Source organism: Pseudopodoces humilis, chromosome 10, assembly GCF_049639895.1.
Source record: "Pseudopodoces humilis isolate 2021_Gansu_Grassland_sample_001 chromosome 10, ASM4963989v1, whole genome shotgun sequence".
NCBI classification, from domain to species: Eukaryota; Metazoa; Chordata; class Aves; order Passeriformes; family Paridae; genus Pseudopodoces; species Pseudopodoces humilis.
Genome location: NC_142209.1, coordinates 27,949,774 through 27,967,815, shown reverse-complemented (window position 1 = coordinate 27,967,815; position 18,042 = coordinate 27,949,774). Strand labels below are relative to the sequence as shown.

The window sequence follows — 18,042 nt, the reverse complement described above, 5'->3', positions numbered from 1 at the left end:
TATGTCTTGAAATACAAGAAAAATATTTGCCTAATATTTATTGTTCACAAAGAGGTATACAGCTCTTAAAATTACTTAACTAAAGATCACTTTTCTCTTTCTCTGCTGATAAATACTTTTACTGTTCCTGGAATTTGAATTTTACTGACACTTTGTGAAGTTAGAGAACTCGGTAGCAATCTGTGGAGAGATTAATTAAAACTCAAAATTATGGAGAAGCTGTGGAGAAATGCAAGGTTGGGTTAGTTCATATTTGTATTTACAAGGTTGGGTTAGTTCATATTTGTATTTACAAGGTTGGATTAGTTCATATTTGTATTTACAATGTTGCCTCAGACCATACAACAGTTCTTAGGAGTGCTAAGTGTGAGAAATGGGACCATATGAATTTGGTGCTTATGCTTGCTTAAAGATTTTTAGTAGGAATTTTTCTCCTTACATTTTTATTACTGTTTTTATTGCTTATGGTTTTAAATACTGATGAGCTTGGAGCCCAAGACCTTGAATTCCAGTGGTAGTTGTTCTGTGTAGCCATATTTGGCTATTTTTTTAAACCTACACGTGAAATTGAGATTGAAAACAGATTTATTAGGAATTAGTCAAATAAAAAAGTAAAACAAAAAGAAAATAATCGTACTTAATAGTTTTAATACTTGACACAGCAAGATTGGAACTTTCATATGAGCTTTGGAGTTTGTCATTCTGTTTCTTTCTGGGGATGTGTAATTTAGCCATTTACTGCTGAGGGTTTTTTTTCATTTTTCTAAGACAAACAAAATCTCATCTTTGCTTATATATGTATAACACAGATTTTACTCGTAATTAACTTGAACTGCTGGGCAGCAATACCATTTCCTGCAGCAATTCTACCAAAACAGTTACTAAGGCCTTGTGTTCCCTTTGGCTTTTGTATCAGAAATCTTTATCCTAGGGTTTGTAGAAGACACAGCAATTAAAAAATTTCAAGTGTTTGTTCAGGAAGATGGTTTAAAAACCTTATGACTGCTCTAGGCCTGCACTCATAAATCAAAAATGATTCATTTAAGATAAAAAAGCTGCAATTTGGAAAGGCAAGAGAAGGGGAACTTTGATGTACATGAGAATGTGATCTAAGATGTTTAAGGCAAATAAAGTTAAAGTCTTTGGTTGTATGATCATTTAGTTTTTGGGGGCAGACAGGAAATTAAAAAATGCCATTTCTTTGCAATATGGATAACATCTTTTTGATGTGTGTCTCCTATGTTATTTCTTCTGCTGGAGGCTGGAACTTTTGAAACAAGCAAGCAACTCTTTTAGGAACTTGATGTTTATGTTAATAAAATATTCAGCATCCAACTTGTAAAAACATTTCCATAAATCACAATAACTGAACACTTCTCTGCCCAAAATCTGATTCTATACTCCAAATGGAAATTCTGACAATTACCTTCAGTGCTGAAGGGGAGTATAAAATACGTTGTGTGGCAGTGATGTGAGTGTCTGGAGAGCTGGAAGGGACAGGGAATGGTAGTGGCACATCCCCAGGATTATTCTGGCTCAGCGTTGGCCGTGCATCCGATCCCATCAGCCACCCCAGGGCTGGAGCAGTGAATGCTTCACACAGACGAGGTACACAATGCACACACTGTTTGCTATTCAAATCCCACAGAAACAGAGTCAAAAGAAACGTGGTGTGCTCATTTACTTGTCATTGAGTTGTATGCATTTCCCTGCGTTCCAACAAAGGAGCCCTCCTCTGTATAGTGGGAGTGATGGACAGGTGAAAAACAGGGATTTTTTTGCCTTTTTTTTCCCAAGTTCATTAACTATGAGCAGTGGCAGGTAGCAAGTGCTAACATGAAGTTTCTGATGTTGCTAATCAATGAGTTTGATTATACAGTGGAACTGAGTATTCCCAAGAAATAAGTCTTTGCTGTATAAACAGAAATTTCAGCTCTCACATTTTTCCAGTGTTGTGTTGCACTTCTGGAAAAGCTGTGCATCCTTCTCCATCCAGAGCAGGGACAGGTCTCTTTCGCTATATTATCTGCTGTTCTGGTAGTTCTCCTGCCTTCTGCAGCTCACAGCACTGCATGGAATGTCTGTCCCACATCCATATCCCACTCTGGAGGTCTGAGGTGTCTGAAAGGAGATGAGGATTAGTGTGGAGTTGGAGCACGGGACTGGGTTCTTTCCTGATCTCAGCCTGAATCTTCTGTGTAGACCCAGCTAAATCTTACATACTCTTCATCCAGTGAGGTAGTGTTTCTTATTTGGAGTGTTGAAATAAAACCAAGGCTAATTCCTAGGATTTATAAGGTGTATGGATATAGAACAGCATAAAGTGTCAGATAAATGGGAGCAGTTCTTACTGATGTACAATGGCCAAAAAGAAAGCAATGACTTGTACATTTCTGGTAATAGTGCCTACCTTTAACCTTGGGTTAAAGCCACTGTGATGTCATTAGTTAACAATTTAATAACCTGGACAGGTTAGAAAAAAATCCAGGAGGATTCTAGTGGTATTTAGTGAGTTTGAATGCAAAGTCTTGCTGCTGGGATGGACTAACGCCCTGCCAGAAGGGTGGAATGTGTGAAGTTCCTTTAGGATTTAATGTAACTGCTTTTAGGCTCTGTTGCACAGACTGCTGGCTTTTGGGTGACAGGGAAATAGTTTGATTTGTGCTGCAAAGGAATGACAATGCTCGTGCAAAGATTTCACCAAATATTTCTTTGATGTGCTGGGAGCACAGAGGAAACTCTGTAGTCACATGCAAAGCAGTTCCCTTTGGAACACTTCTCTTTAGGCATGGTGCTTTTAGAGCCATGAGCTTTCTGCTTATAGCCAGCTCTGCAGTGTCTGCACTGTCATCTGAGCTGGTTTGTGAGGCAGTGTCCTGTTCAGCACTGAAGGGTTGTCACCACAGTCAGGACAAGAACTTAAATACAAAACGCTCTCTGAAGCTGCTGTTTGCACAGAATCACAGCTGAGGAGCTCTGATCTTCTGTGGGTAAGTTCAATATTTACATGATCATATCAGACTGTAATTTTGTGTGATAACCTCATCACCCTGGATAACCTTAGAAGCGGGCTATTGAAAAATCAGGTACAAATTTTTTCCTTTTATTCAGTTCGTATTGATCTGATGGATCCAGGGTTGGGTGGGCTCTAGAAATGCTTCCTGGTCATATTCCTGGCAGAGAGGATGGAATTTCAACTGACCTGGAAATACCCTTGTGGGAGCAGAGGTGAGCCAGGCACCTTCCTTCCTCTCCAGATTGTCACTTTTTCCTCCCTGTGCTGTGAAGCTCCTTGACCCTTGAGGACCAGTGTTTCCCCCTGGCCTCCAGAGCCCTCCTTCCTGCACTTTATTCCATTTCACAGGCTTAAAGTGCACTAGGTGTTATTAGAGGAGATTATATTTCTGCCACCCCCACCTCCAGCCCTACTCTTCATGCTGCTCTTGCAGAAATCTGCTGGTAACTTCCTTGTAATTATCTTTTTTTGAGAACTTGCTCACATTTTAAAAGATATCCTGGAGAGGTTTCATGTTGCTCTCTAAGTGGAAATTGTGAAAAATTCTCAGAAGATTTAGAAAGCTCAATTTGGGGACTTCTTTTGGTGATAATTTTTTTTTTTTTGGTGAGTTTGCCAAAAGTCATGTGTTCTTTAAGAAGCATTTAGAGAATTAATGATATAACTAATGCTTTTAAATGCTGATTTTATTTTGTTTGTTTATGTTTATCCAGTTCATTAAGAAGTGAATAAAGATTGTGTATTTGTATTGTTCAGGATAGGAAATTAGATTTTTTTTACTAGCCAGAGTTGTTAGAAACATAAACCATGTTTGTCTTGTAGTACATGGGGGAAAAGCCTTGTTATAAGTGTGTATAGATTATTGAATCAAATTGAAAACATTTACTCGAGCCTATCGGAATTAAAATTGATTTAGAACCTCTCTGGGGGAAATGTGTTGCATTGATGTTGAATTCACACTGATAAGTGCCTGGGAAAATCCCTTCTTGCAAAACTAGCTGAACAGAAAAATTGAAATCGGGAGGTCAGTAAAGAAGTGAGCCAGGCTACCAGATTTCAGTGCAGATCTGTGTCTGCTTAGGGTAGGCCAGGGGACTTTTCTAGAGATTTAATCTCTTCCTCTTGCACTTAAATTCTGTAATTTTTCTATTTGAAGCTTGGGCCTTGTTCTGCAGTTCCATCTCTCATTGCATCCCCCATCGTAAGACTCCCGAGTCAATTTTCAACATGACAGGGACTTGTAAAAAATGGAAGCAGATTCAGAGAGGAGCTTGGGCACGTTGACACCCAGCATGATGACAGTCGATGCTCAGATCCCCTTGGGTGAGATTCCCTTCTTTAATGGGTTTCCAGAGCGTGTGGGAAGCACGTGACATCTGGGAGCAGCTCTCAGAGCAGGCAGGGCGCCAAGCCAGGGATTGCTGCACCCAGCCAGTAGGAATGGGACATTTAGAGAGGGTGGGACGTGCTCTGCTGGAGCTGGAGGTCCTCTCCTCACCCAGAGCTGGGCAGTGTCGTGGCTGGATGGATTTCCAGGTGCCCAAGCCCTGCTCCAGGAGGGAGAGCGAGAGCAGGCTGCGCGCGGGGGGCTGGTTCATGCCAGGTGAGGAGTTTACACCAGGGGGGTTTGCGTGGCAGAGCTGGCTTGGAGGTGGGAGATCTGAGTCTCATCCTCTTGGGATCACGACAGCAAAAAGCTTAACTGTCCCATTTTATCTCTCCTGACTGCTGATTAAAAGGAAAGCAGTGGCTGAGGGACCATTTGCGTGTGGACTGGGCCTGTGGCAGAGCCACATCTATTTCCTGGGTCTTTTAAGCACTAATGAGAGGCTGGGGTCTGTCTAACTATCTAAAGGAAAACCTTTGCATCCCCAGGAGCAAAACTCTAGTCAGACTAAGATCAAACAGGACCTACCTAGTTAGTTTAAAAGCCTTTGGGGATAGGAGGCCTTTAAACGAGGTTGTTTTGTCATTGTCATTTTTCATCATGGGTGCCTAATGCTACCCTAGTCCTGTTTCGGGCTTCTTAGACCTCATTTGAGTCCAGTCTTTGCATGAATCATTGCTAAGCTCAGGAGTGGAATGGAGGTTTCTGATGTAAAAGTAAAGTTTCTGATGTAAAGATGGTTTTCTGATGTAAAAGTTACAATTCTGCTCACAGAAATCTTGGAGCAGGTTTTGCAGCTGTGTTTCCAGGTTGGAACTTCAGTTTAAATTAATCAGTGCTATGAACAGTGATGGTGGATTACTTTTTTTAATGAATTAACTTTTTAAAAGAAACTACCAACTGTTAAAGCATCATCACTGTAATGAGGCATTTCAAGATATCACATTGGTATAGGTTTGTTTATTTTTCAGATTATGTGGCTAAGATTCACAGGATCCAGCAAAATTTAAATTTGATCTAATGAATAATGAACATAGGAGCTTCTTTCATTGACTGGGAGTGGATTTGCTTTGTTTCCTTGCAGTAGCTATGAGTTTTTCAATAATTTATAGATCAAGTAACAGCAACATTAATTGATACACTAATTGTGTCCACGTGCCTGCCTTTAACAAATCTCTTTTGTGAAATTATTACTGACAATATTAATTGCACATCTTTTGTGAGTTGATATAAGTTATGAATTCATTCTCAAGTTGAAAGGGGGTGGGAAAATCATTAATTTTGGCATTGTGTAGCTATAATTAACAAGGGTTATCCAGTAGGCTATCATCAATTAGAGAGCTCATGAATTCTGTTTTAAATACGTGTACCAAAGGGGGTCTGTGGTTGTTAATTGAAGGATTCTTTGGGGGTGATGGATGTTGTCTCTTGTCGCAGATATGATGTTTACTGTTGCTTTTAATTGAGGGAAATCTGCCTAAACTTAAGTTGAGGCTGGTGTTACTTTGCTGCTCCTCAGCAGAACAGAACAATCAATAATCTGTTGAATATTAAGAACAACGAGCTTTTGTTACAATTCTGAATGTTTTAACAGTTATCTAAACATTTCAGTTTAAAGTAGTCATCAGGAGCTCAGTGCAGTGCATATTCCAGAGAGGATTTGAGTCATGGCACAGCCCCTGGGTACAGGTGGGTGTTGCTGTGCTCCAGGGCTGGCTCTGCACTGGGAGCTGGGAGCATCACTTGTGCATCCACTTCGGCCTGTGCTGTACCTTGTTTCTGGCTTCGTCCTCTTATGCTCTAAAATTACCTCTGAGATTTGACTGAAATATGGAGAAAGTGGGGCTAGGGCTGATAAAGAAATAGAACTTCTAAACAGGCAAATAAATTAATTTTCAGTGAAACTTTTTCTCTGCTTGCAGTCATTGAAAAGACTCTCAGGAAAATTTCAAAATTAATTTTAGAACTTTCGTGAATGGAAACTTTTGTTTAGAGAGTTCAGGGAAGAAAATTCTATTTTGTAATGAATAACTGAGTAGGAGTGACCTAATTCATCCAGATTAGTAGCTAAAATACCTCCAGAGGTTTGGATTAGTAGAAGTTTCCTAATATGGCTCACAGAGAAATATTCTACAGGGACAAGACTGTTGGTGATGATGTTTTTGTAGTATTCTTCATCCAGAGATATTTTCTTGCCTAATAAATATTGATGAATAACATTTCTGTCAGCATGTTGCTCTATGTGCATTTGGGCATTTGTAATTTTCTGAAACATTTTGCCTTTTCCATCAATATTATTATTATTTGCAGAATTTCCCATAAAATGCAGTAAAGTGTTCCTCATTGTGTAATTCAGATTAGAGGTATCAGCTGTGTTGATAACTGCTCCCATTTTGCTGAAGGTATATAAAAAAGAAGTAAATTTGGAATATTAGCTCAATCCCAGTATTAAATTGCTAACTAATTTTCCCTGAAATAAACAAATAACACTTAGCATTGCTGTCCACATTATTGCAGTGTATACTTCTTCATATTACTAAGGAAAATTAGTCCCATATAATTTTCTGTAATTTATTGAAAATCATGAGCTTTCTTGACTATGTACATGTGGGGGAAATGTAAATTGATTTCAAAGTTGGTTAGATCCTCGCATCAAAAGCCAGTGCTCATCTCTCAATTACTTTCCAAAGATTACAGCACAAATCAGGACAGAGCTTGGTGTGTAATCCGAGGATCCTGTTTCTTATTTTGTGCTTTAACCAGCACGTTTCACTCTCTCAGTGTTGACATCACAGTAATTTCATTAATCAGCTTGTGAAGAAAAAGCTGTGGAGGAATGCACAAGTTAACAGACACATGCAGGGTTTGGTTTGTGTATTTAAGCAGCTTGAATTAGAAGTGTTTATTAAGGTATATATGTATATATTAGTCACAAGAACTTTAGCTGAAAAATAACTGTCTCCTTAATCTGACCACTTCTGGTTAAGAAAAACTCACCCACAGAATTGGTGCCATTTTGAAATACTGTTACAGAAATTGTAAGCCCTTCATTCATGCCTTGTGGTACATTCCTCTTTAAGAGCTCAAAGAAATATGTAGGGAATTTGGCCAAGTAATAGGCTCAGACTTCCTGTAATAAATATGTCATGGCAGACATTCACTGTGCTCCTCAGGAGTAAAGAAAAGATGTGGCTGTGATCCTCATGCATGATTCTATGTATAGGATCAATAGGGACGTTATTGATCCTCCAGAATAAAGGTAATATATTATAGATGTATAAAATGTATTTGTGTTGTCCAGTGGTAGAAAGAGTTTTCCTTGTGAGTCCCTTCCAACTCAGCCTATTCTGTGATTCTGTGAGGTACAACATTTCTCTTGAAAGTGAATTAGAGATAAACATGTCCTCAGAAATAATGACATCCTATTTGTATTATTTTTATCTAAACACTGTTATATATTATAGCTAGTTGTTAGCAAAAGGACAGGAGAAAGAGCATTTCTCTGTTTTTACATTTGCTTGGTTTTGCATATATGACAGTGTTTTGTTTGCTTAACTAAGTAATGTGTTTGTGGGGGTCTTTTGTACGAAAAAGAAAGGGATGTACTTTAATGCTCATTGGCATCTTTCCTGCTCCTTGCAACAATAGTGGGGGCAGTATTGAACTAAACCTGAGAGTTTCCAAAGGCCATCTTCATTCTGGTTCTGGCTGTAAAACCTCATGTGGAGATGTTCAGCCTCTCAGAAGGTTTCTGCTTTGAGTCTCCTGAGCAGCCAGAGCCTCTCCCCAGAGCCTCTCTCCACAGAGGATCAGTGGGGTTGAAATCACTTCTGATTTAGACACCATGTTTATCCTGTTCTCACTGCCCAGGCTGAAACACCAAACCCAGTTATCACTTACTTGCAAGCAAGCAAGTTTACCCCCTTTATTTACTCCAGTATTGGCTTTTCCCAATTCCTTTTATTTATGCAGTTGTGCAATGCAGGAGAGCAGTTGCCAACACAATATCCATTATTATTCTGACAAGAACAGAGTAGCTTTCACTTCCATTTCCCAGAGACAGCATTACTGACTGCTGCAAAACAACATTACAAACAGGAGAAGTAGGGCAAATTGTTGTTCGGCTGCTGAGTCCCAAAACTGCCTTTCCTTGCTCCAAGTAGATCAAGTTTGAAGTGGAGGTGGGAATGGTGTGTGGTCTCTGTGATGGGGCAGTCAGGGAAGCAAAGAAGCTGTTGCTCCATCAACACAAAAGTCATTAGGAGTGGAACCAAAGAAATTGGCATGGTTGTGTTTCCAGCATCTTCCTTGGGAGGTACCTGAATCTGGTGGACTGCAGGGTTTGGGAGGATTTTTCCTCTCCCAGATCCTCCTGGCAGTGGTTCCAGTGGCCACAGGATATCCTGCAAAGTAGTCCAAAAACCACAGACAGCTGCAGCCTTGACTTCTAAATATTAACATTTCACAGCAGATTCTTCTACAAGTGACACGATCAGCAGCTTCCTCTGGAGCCAACTTTAATGTCTACCCCGCTTCAACCACCAGCAAATGCTGAACAGCTAATCTGTGATCTATAATTACACCTCTTATGCTCTTAGTTTAGTTAGAGGGAGAATTGTGTAGTGAAAAGGATGATTCAGGGAGTGAAATGAAATTAAGCTCAGTCTTTTGAGGTTAGCTATTAATTTCATTTTAAATAAAAAATTGTCTTGAAAGTAATAAGAGGGTAATATTCACACGTCACAATAATGTGCTGATAACTAGGTGGAAGGCAAAAACATCAGTAGTAGTTGGATGAACCACTCTTTTTTTTATTTATTGCAATCTTGTGTTGCCTGTGTAAGTTTTAAATTGAATTCAAATGTCCAAAGTCACATGAAGTGAATGAAATGCACCAGAGAATTTGGGTGTACTCTGTACTGAGCCATGGTTAAGTTTAATATTGACATGAGTACCTAGTATGTTCAGTGTTTGCTCTGTTTACTAGTGTAGGATGTTTATGGTTTATAGTTCTTTCTTAAAAAATGCACCTATCTGAAATGTCTCTTTAAAAATCATGTTACCAGCCCTCCAAAGTAAAATTGGATGAACACAGCCTCTGCTGTGGTGTCAGAAGGATGGCAGTGCTCGAGAGAAACTGGAGATCAAAATGAAAGCTACCTACAGAATTCTTTATGTCTCTTGCCTATTTTCTTTCCCTGTGCTAGACTATAGCTAAAGCAATACATTATATCTGTGCCTCTGTTTAATTGCATTAAAGAAATGCCAGGGCTCTAAGGTTAAGCACTAAAATTCTAAGGAAGCAGAGCCTCAAAGTTGCCTGTGTAAGCCTCATTTAACATCCCTTCAGGATACACATTTTCATACAGTTTTTAATGAGCTGAGCTCATCTTGCTGTTTCCTGGAGACCTTTGTCCTGCTCAGTGAATGGAAGGACAGTGGTCAGGGAATGTGCTCCATTTGGGGCTGTTCTCTGTGCTTGGCACTCAGGATGGAGCTGCCTGCTTTGTTTGCATGACACCCCAGCCTGAATGTGAATGTGTGGCTATTGATGGAATCTAAAGCTAAAATCCTTACATCTTAGAAAAATTCATATATACCTGTGAAATAAGTTTAAAATGAATAGTGTGAATGACTGGACATCAGTGCAGGCCCTCAGAGGAGTGCAGAGCAGGATTTGGGAGGGATTATTTTGGCAGAGGAATAACTGAGAAGAGACTGAGAGTTGGTTGAGATGCCGATGCTTAACATGATACCAGGGTTAGAGCTGAGGGGATGAACTATCTTTAATGACACTGAGGTTTATTAGAGATTATCTAACTCTAAAATGATGGAAAGGCCCATACTTCGAAGCTCATCTGCATGTGCATATGTTAACGAAGTCCAGGATAATGCTAATTAATAATAATTCTTTTTAAGCCCAGTCATTCCCCACAAGACAAGTGTGAGTGGAAACTCAGTGCTAGATATTCACTTCAGTGAAACAAACATGGCTTGGGTGTTTTCAATAGCTTGAAAGGAGTCCTACCAACCTGAAAGCTCACTTTAATACTAATTTGTAGGTTCATGACTGGGTTTTTTTTTCTGCAGACATATTTAATGAGAGCAACAAGGATCCTGGGTCAGATCTCATGGAAGCAGTGAACCTTTATTGTGTTTAAAAACCTTTAGGATTTTATCTTAATTTCACTATTCATTCATTTTAAATTATCCCACAGCCATTTTCAGGGACATGGTCATTTAAGCAAGTAAAGATAAAGTAAATATATATTTAATATATTTAAAAACCTAGTAAACTCTCTCCAGTAATTTCTTAATTCAGTAATTCCTCATATTCTATTCAGTGCATAAACTGCTGGTGTACTGAAAAGATTATAAAGATAAAGAGGAAGTTTGGGTTTGGGTATTTTTAATCTTGTGGTGGAACCAATTATTTGGGGTTAAATGTCCATGGAGCACTCAGATATTGGATTTTTAGTATGAAATTATTGTGTGTTGATACGCAATACTTTGTGTCTTTGTATTAAACTCCTCTGTTTTTAAGACAAAATATAATTACAGAAAAAGGATTTTTGAGGGAAGATTTGCATGCTTTTGGTAATGAAGCAATCAGTGCAAATTTAAAGGTGCAGTAAGCACTTCTATAAACACACTAAGGAAAATATGTTTCCTGTTACCTGTTAAGATTGACAAATAAAGATGTCATTTGTTACAAGCAGCCTGATATTTACTACTGGAATCCAGTTTTGTAGTAAAATGTTCACAACAGAGGAAATAGGAAGCCTTGAAGTTGTGAAAAGTAAGTTGTTTTTCACCATTTACTCACAGTTCAGCTTCCTGGGAGGTTCTGTCAACATTTAATCTGGTTTTGAATATTTCATAAAGAGGAAAGTAATTTGGAACTGTTGGCCAACACAAGAGTAGGAAAGTCAGAGCTACATCTTTGACTGAAGTTATCAAAGGGGACTTTCAAGTTTTATTATATTTGTGAGGTGAATATGAGACATTGTTTTCCCCTGCTGGATTGCAAGACAATGCTCTGGTTAGAGAATGAGATGGGGGAAAAGACACCAAAGGAGCATCTCATAATGTGTTTTTCCAGGAATGTGAAGTTATCTTCAGGAATGTAACTTGAAGCTTGTGTGAGTTCACTGACCATCAGATGAACTTTGTGAAGGCAGCCTTGCATAGTCTGTGTTTTCTTCTTTTTTCTCCTTTCTCTGTTCCACACAGGCTATCTCCAGCAGATAAGTCTAAACTATAACAACATCATCTTTTGTTAATGCCCCATAACCTCTGCAGGCCAGATTTTGTCATTTCACACTAATTATATCCAAACACAAGCTGATTTACTTTTTTCTCTCAAAGCAGATGATGTTTGGAGGAGACTGAATTCTCTAAGGTTAGTAATGAAGTTTTCATTTGAAGTAACCCAGTTCAAAGGGGGAAAATTTCCCCTTTAGGTTTAGAGCAAAGGTTCTAAAAGCCTGGGATGTGAAAATAAAGAGGCACTAGCTCTAAATACCTTTGAAATTATGTCTCTTTGGACTTGCTGAAATGTGTGGTTAAGCTTCTTTCTAGCTGCTTTAAAATATTCAAGATTATTGGCCTGCATTAAACTCAAAACCCTTTAGATACCATTTTTTTTACCAAGTTACTCAGAACTGACAAGCGGAAAGATTTGAAAATGGGGGTCTGTGAGGAGAAAAAAAAACCAACAGACTTGAAAGAAGGGACTGGGTGTTTTCTCCTACAAAAGTAGTTTTAGTAGTTTTACACTCAAAAGTGAATTACCTTAATCAGTAAGTGTATAGCACAAGCAGTCCCTCTTGCCAGTGCTGTTTATAGAAACTAAGCATCCCTGGAGTATGGGTATTTAGTCAGCCAGACTCTCATATCTAGAAAACATTAATATGCTTATGCTGCTATGACCACGGTAAAATATTCCAAGTGCATCACCTCTGAAAGTTCCTTTGCCAGCATTTGGAGCAGGGTCTTCATTTGATCTGCTGTGTGTGAAGGGCTTGGAGGTCTGAGATTTCATAATCAATATGTTCCTATTCATCAGAGTTTCATCTGCTTAGATACATTAATTTACACATTTACTCATCCCAAGCCTAACAGTGAGTAGTATTAAGTGGATGCTAAGTCAAAATTGTTGAGGGAAACACTTTTATTTCATGAAAATGTCAGCTTTGAGTCTGGAATTCAGCCATTAGATGTGAGAGTCTGGAGTGCAGCTGGAACAGCCTTGTCCCAGTGAATGCACAGCTGGGCCAGAGCTTGGGTTGGCGGTGGTGGAACACCTCCAACTGATGGTGTTTTTTCACACACCACTTTAGAAAGGGAACTGGATCACTCCAAGGGCAGGGAATCCCAACACTCAACCAAAGCACTGGATTCATTGTGTGACTGGAGGTGGCTCTTTGTGCTCTCTTTTTAAAAAACCTCCCAAGCTGTGTTAGAGATGGGAAGATGGTGCAGAAAGCATTGACTCACTCTGAGTATCTCGAGCCTTTGGATCCTGCAGGTTTTTATTTCTTGTGTCTAACAGAGGTGTGGCTAAAGCTTCATGTGACTCTTCTTTAATGTACTTAACCTTTGTACCAGAGCCATTTTTATTCATTTGGTGTCTTAAGTACAGCAGGAGATTGGAGCAGCATTGCCAACCTCTGCAAATGCTGTAATCACGGTATTAACCTATTTCAGAGCCCTGGGAGCACGCTCACTTTGTGAGGGGAGCAAAGATGTTTTCATCACTCTGAGTTCACTGGCAGGTTTTGAAACCAAATTCTGCTCCTTTTATTTGTGTCTCAAAGTGGAAGGCGCAGTGGAAATGATTGTTCTATCTTCCATTTTGCTTAGAGGAGTTGTTATACATTTTCTGTGCCTCTGTGGGAAGGTTTGTATTTATTTCTGCTGTGCATAGACACAGAGATTTTCCTAGCACGTGGAATGTTGTTTTAGGAAAAGGAATGAAGGACTTGGTATATCTCAAAGTAATTTGCCAGTCAGCTTTGGGTTTCCAGCTTACAACAGGTTATAGTTATTAAAATCAGAGTCCTTTCAGCATTTTAGGCACAAGAAGTGAATGTAAAAGACAGGGCTCATGTGCACTGTGTGCAGTTTTCATTTTGGAATGGAATCTTTAATTTTCATTTTTCCATTCTGAAATTAAAATTCTAAAGATTCCATGCTAAAACCAACCTGATTCTTTTGTTAGAGACCTACATACAGGAATTTAAGAATGGTCAGGTTGGTAGCCAGCTCTCCATAACATGATGCTTCTTTCCTGCTCTTAACCTTCTGCAGCTGAAACTTCCAGATTTCCCAGAATGATTTTGGGACACTGCTGTCTGTGAAAAGCCTTGTGAACTCATGAGTATGTTTAGAGGAAAGTCACAAGGAGGACCTGTGCCAATAAAAGATAAGTTGACCTGAAAATGGAGCCTTCAAGGAAGCAGGAGTAAGAAAGGAGAAGGAATTGTTGCTATTTTTAATTACTTTTCCCTAGTTACCATGCCTGGACCAGCCCCACAGAGCTCAGCGCGTGGTCACGCATCTCCACCATGCCTGAAAGAGAGAAAAAGTTGGCATCTTGTTTCTAGACAAACAATCCCTGCTTTCCTTCCAGTTAATTTTCAGTGAAAAGAAGCAAGAGCCAGTTTTCTGATTCTAACTGCACTCATAATAATAGCAAGTTGGCAGCAACGGTGAAGAAGGGAAAATTCACGCCTTTGCAGCTAAACATTTTGTTCTGAACTGTATTTTAATTACAAAATGTCACTTTGTGATAAATGAAGCTTTCTTCTTCTAGCTAGTTTCAATTAAGTTTTGTTTTAAAAAGGAAGAATAGGTTTTAATAAGGCTCAAAATACATAAAAATATTTCATTCTGACTTTAGTAGAACAAAGAGGATTTTAATATTGAATCAGTATCGAACAACTTGAAGTTATCTTGACTGTGGGCCTCGGTTTCGTGCTATCCAGGTTGCTCTTTTTACTGGCCAGCATCACCACTGGCTCCAGTGAGTGTTTTTTACCTTTCCAGATGCTGAATTGCTGCATTCCAGATGCTGGCAGGAAAAGTCAAACCAACCTTGCACTTGGGGTTTCTCTGATCTCAGAGATTTTACGAAATTAGGCACACAAACATCACTTCATGATTAAGGATTTTGACTTAAAGGAAGAAGCTGTTTCCTGTAAAGAAAGATGTGGGGAATAAATATCTTCCTGTAAAATCTCATCTCTAATTTGACTTTTGAGGTAGTGGATTAATCAGAGGACAGTTTACAGGATATATTCAGGATAGTCTGGCTCCTGTCTGATGTGTGTTGTCATTCATTAAGCTCAGGGTGAAGATTATTCAGGGAGATTTCCTGTAATCCAGAAACCTACCACAAAATCTTCACACTCTTGTGGGAAATTAGGAGGAGAGGATTACTTTTTTAGGTTGCTAGAGCTGCCCCACTTAAAGCAAATTTGCTGGGAACTCTGCTTTGGAGCAAGTGCAAAAGATCTGCACGTTCAGTGGGGTGGGCTCAGCTCTCAGTTGTGTCAAAATAAATCTGCTGAAATCAGTGCAGACAAATTTCCCAGAAGTTACCAAACCGATACAATATTTTAAATTACATACAGTTTTTGTTAGCTGAAACCAGTATGGAAATGTTTTTTCCTGGAATCTACACTTTGAAATCATCTATTCACACACTTTCATTAGCGTGTGAGTGATCTGGTGATGTAGCTGAGGGCAGGGGACAAGGCAGTGGTTTCAGGGTATTGGTGGCCCAGCTGCCTGTCCATGGCACAACATTTAGATTAAGGAAAATTAGAAAAAAATAGCACTATCCTCAAGATGAAGGTTGGGGTTTTTTCCCCACTCAGCTAGACGAGAAACCCACAAAATATTGCAGTGTAGGCAAAGATGCAGATTGGCTAAAAGCTTTAAATTCCAGTTACTGCTGGGGTCTAGGCACTGCATCAGCCACATCCAGGCTCTTAACTGAGTACTCTGTGGAGGGAATCTGATTTTTCTCTTTAAGATGCCTGAAATAAAGCTGGCTCTCTAAGAAGGAGAGATTTTAAATATCTTGTCATTGTGAAGGGATTTTGGTCCCCCGGCTGTAAGAATAAACATATGTGACTCCAGGTCTGCTGCTTACAGGGTCAGGAAGGATTCTTGGAGGGAAATAAATTAATGTCAGTGATTTCTCTGGTTATCTTTTAAATGTGAATAAATGCACCTTTCAATGTGAGGTGTATTTAGTTTTCAGGATGGTCAACGCAATGTGGTTTGTAGACGTGGCAGTTTAATGCTGTGAAAATCTTCTGGCAGTAAGACAGATGTGGCAAACCCCTTGTTGGAAGGGCTTTGGAAGAGGAGCAGGTAAGGATTTAACACCCAAGTAGCTGCTATGCACACAGGCACTTGATTTTCTTTGTTAGTGAAAAAGGCAGAGAGGCTGTGGAATGGGAGGAAATTGGAATTTCTCTAACATTTGTATTTTCGTAGAAATTGAAGGAAATTGCTACTGAGGAGAAAGGAAAAGCAGCTGCAGAAATCCAGCTGCTGTTGGAGTTGGAGGTGTGTAAATACTTCTGGCTCTGAGCTGGTGCAGGTTCTTCAATGTCCTGTTACATGACCATATTCACAAAAATAAACCTTTGCTTCTCTCCTTTTGGACCCATTTATTCTCCCTCAATCTCTGATAAAGATGTACATCTTGCTGTAAACACGTGGAAGGCTGTAAATATTTCCATCTCCCGCAGGTAAATTATGCAGCGCGACACAATTAAAATACAGAAATATTCACGGTATTTCTTAAGCAGTTTTGCCTCCCTTCATTTGGTAGCACAGTGCCAGGACGTTCCTAATGAATCCAGCCTGCAGCAGAAGCTGCTCTCTTTCCACTTTTCCCTTTATGAGTTAACAAAGAGAGAAAAGTAGAGAAAGTGTGTCAGTGGCATCGGGGAAAATGACAGGCGGCTTCAGGGGCAGGTGTTGGATCTGCACAGCTCCGGAGGTGCCAGTGAGCCTCCAAATCCACTTTGGACTCTGCTTGTAGGAAATTGAGAATTCTGCCCAAGGCAGATAAAAAGGAAATTTGGGACTGAACAACTTCCGTCAAACAACTTTGGCAGAAAATGCCTTTTTTTTTCTTTTTTTTTTTCTTTTTTTTTCCTTTTTTTTTTTTTTTCCTTTAAGTCCCAAAAAGTGCACACAGAAATCACGTCAGTCTTGTTTTCTGAGGTTTCTTTTTAATTTTTCTTACACTTTTTTTTTCAGCTGTGTGGCAGATTTAGGCTATATCATGCTTGAGTTTTAAGGAAACTCTGACAGTTCCGTATTTCTGACTTGTCTCCCTTTGAGGAATGCTATAATGCTGAATCAAATTAGCTGTAATAACTGGTCTTTAATTTCAGGTATTTCCTTAAACTATGTACAAATATTCTTGCAGTGAATCAAGCACTTTTAGTGGTGCATTTTTTCCTAAACTGAGTGATTGTCTTGAAAACATCTGCTTAAATGTGTCACTTTATATGGAACATCCCCTGCATGTTGAGAATCCTTTTTAGTCTAAATACACCCAAATGGGAATTTTTTCACCAGTGTTGGAGCTCCAGTCACACCACACTTTGGTTTTCTTCAGCTCCTTTTATAGTTTCAATCTAAATCAGAATTTTTCCTTTTCAAATTGGATTTAGTGGGATATTCCTGAAAAATCTCTGTTCTTCCTCACTTCCCCATCAAAACTTACAGCCCAGAGGTAACTTTGAGAGTGTGGGCATTGCAGTGTGTGCAAATACACAGGCAGAAGATTTCTCTAATACAGCTGTTAGGCTTTATGGAATTACCTTTATCAATAATTAACCACATCCCTAAATGAAAAACTCTTTAAATTCTTCTTTTTCTTAGGTAGGCTGAAAGACATTACTTCATGTAAATTGTCTTTCAGCGGCTTCCCAATTTAATTTGTCTCACTTTAATTACTGCTCTTTGGCATCATTACAGTATTTTTTTCTGTTTCTGTCTAAATATGATGTTTCTGCAGTGCTTTTCCAGAGGCTTCAGGTGAAGAGCAGCACCAGCAATGCAGAGTAGAAGGTGAAGGTGTATAAACAGAGCTACAAGGATGAGAGCCAGATCAGAGCAGTTAATGGAAAAGAGCCAGAGCTTAACTTTTATGAATTACATTTTGTAATCTTGAAACAAAGCATGATGTGGTTATTGAAGTCACAACTTATGCACTGGCTGGTCACCAGTCACGCTGGTATTTTTGTTTCAAGGATGGAAATACATTGTTTTCCTGCAGTGTCAGAGCCTCACTGAACTGCAGCATGTATTTTGATTTGCCTTGTCCTTATCTTTTTTTGGGCCTCCTGTTGCTGGGATTTCCCCCCTACTTGGTTTAGGGAGGTTTTGCTAGAAAAGTGCAAGGACTGTTTCTCATGCCTCCTGCAAACCTGGCTTACCCTGCCTGGCCTCAGTTATTTCTTCCTTTATTATATCCCTCTCAATCTCACACTTCCATCCTTGCTAACAGTAGTCTGAGATTTATTTGCCTGAGAAAAAGTTTATCTGTGCATATTTTTCCTTAACAGACTTTCCATGAAGGTTTCTAGAATTAAACCTGTTAGGA

At 39.3% G+C, this 18,042-nt stretch overlaps 1 protein-coding gene across 10 annotated transcripts in view; it reads left to right on the top strand.

Annotated features, from left to right (window-relative positions):
* DAB1 (DAB adaptor protein 1) overlaps window positions 1–18,042 on the top strand; it is a 142,166-nt gene that overhangs the window by 39,543 nt on the left and 84,581 nt on the right. The gene's annotated exons all lie outside the window — the stretch shown is intronic.